This window comes from Streptopelia decaocto (genome assembly GCF_964273445.1).
Source record: "Streptopelia decaocto genome assembly, chromosome: 21".
Taxonomy (NCBI): Eukaryota; Metazoa; Chordata; class Aves; order Columbiformes; family Columbidae; genus Streptopelia; species Streptopelia decaocto.
In genome coordinates this window covers 2,665,002-2,666,575 of record NC_138676.1, presented here as the reverse complement: position 1 = coordinate 2,666,575, position 1,574 = coordinate 2,665,002, and positions in this window count along the sequence as shown.

The following is a 1,574-nucleotide window of genomic DNA, read 5'->3' as shown; positions in this document are numbered from 1 at the left end:
TTATTTGTTTGCTGCTCGATCCAGCGACTCCAGATTTCAGACCTGCCTGGTGCTACAATTGTACAAGAAAAGATGCTTCACCCAAATGGCAGAAATTTAATTTCCTTTTCTGTTAGTCATGGAATCTGTCCACTGTTTGATATAGCTGAGCCCGAGATTAGGGTAATTAGTGTAATCTCAGGCTGTTATAAAACTTTCTCAGCATGCAATACAAGAAATAACTCGGAAATAGCTCTTTAGGGCTCTGTCGGGCTTGACAAAGCCCAACAGAGTCTGAAAGAGCCCGACAAAGCCCAACAGAGCCCGACTCTACAAATCACAGCGCTCTCTGTTGCAAGCGCAGACATAAGGAATTATTGACTAGATTTCCCAGAATGTACCAGTGTAAATGAAGCATAACACCAGAATTGTAAACATGTCAACAAGAGGAAAAATAAGTTTTCTCAGGAAATATGATGCCATACGGACATGGTCCTTGTTCTGGTGAGGCTTCTTGCAGTTCCCCAGGCTATTCTATGTCATGTTTTGTAGCAAGATGACTGGGTTATGTCGCTTCAGCACTTAAATTGCCTTGGGCGGTGGTGTTTCCACACTGACAATACCACTAGAATTTGAAAATTCAGTCCTGTCCCGCTCACGGAGAACTGATTCATTGCTGCTGACAGCTTGCATACACCTTGTCATGCAATAAAGTTATTGCAACTGAAGTGCCAGAAGGGCTACGATCATTGCTTTGGGTGATTTATCCAGGACTCATTCAGCGCTCTGAGCCAGTGCCAAGAAAATTCCCTCATGTACCTAGACCAGATGTTGTTCTCATCTGAACCATGTTAAATCTGAGCTAAAACTACTAAAGCCAGCAGACACGTAGTGTTACTATCACCCTTGTTTCACCTCAGAACCATGCTCCTGTGTCCACCCCACCCCCTGAAAATCAGCAAAACAATCACAGCTGGACAAAAAGTTCAGCCTGATTTCACCTCTTTGCTGTGCAAAATGATTTTGGCATGTAAGAAAAGGCTGATTTTAATTTTTTTTTTTAATTGTTGGTCCTGGCCCTAATTCAAAAGAGAAGATGGACCTCTGTGGTACTCAGCCAGGGGTGTGTGAAAATGTTAACAGAAGTGCTGTCTGACAAAGGTATCACATTTCCCCCACATTCTCCGGTCTTTCTAAGGGTTATTTCCCATCACCAGCAGCGCCTCCCGCACTCCCTGCACAGCCCAGCAGAGGGTGGTGGGCAACCATCTGCTTTTTCACCCTCCTGACCATTCTCAGGGGTACAACCACACATCTCTCTCAAACATTATTTAACCACACATCCTATTTGTGCAAAAGTACAGAGTGGTAAGTATGAAGCAGAAGCTTTGCTGAAATAAGGTCTTTCCCCATAGCTTTTTCATGGAACTGATACATGCCAATCTTCAGTGCTTTACCCATTTCTGAGGACTACGTATGAGTTGACAGTTTTAGACAAGGTTTATGAGTTACTGTGCAGGACAAGCATGTTTTGGTGCATCTATCATTTGCAGAGAAGGCCGTGAATACCGGGGCTCAGTGTGGGTCGTGCAGCC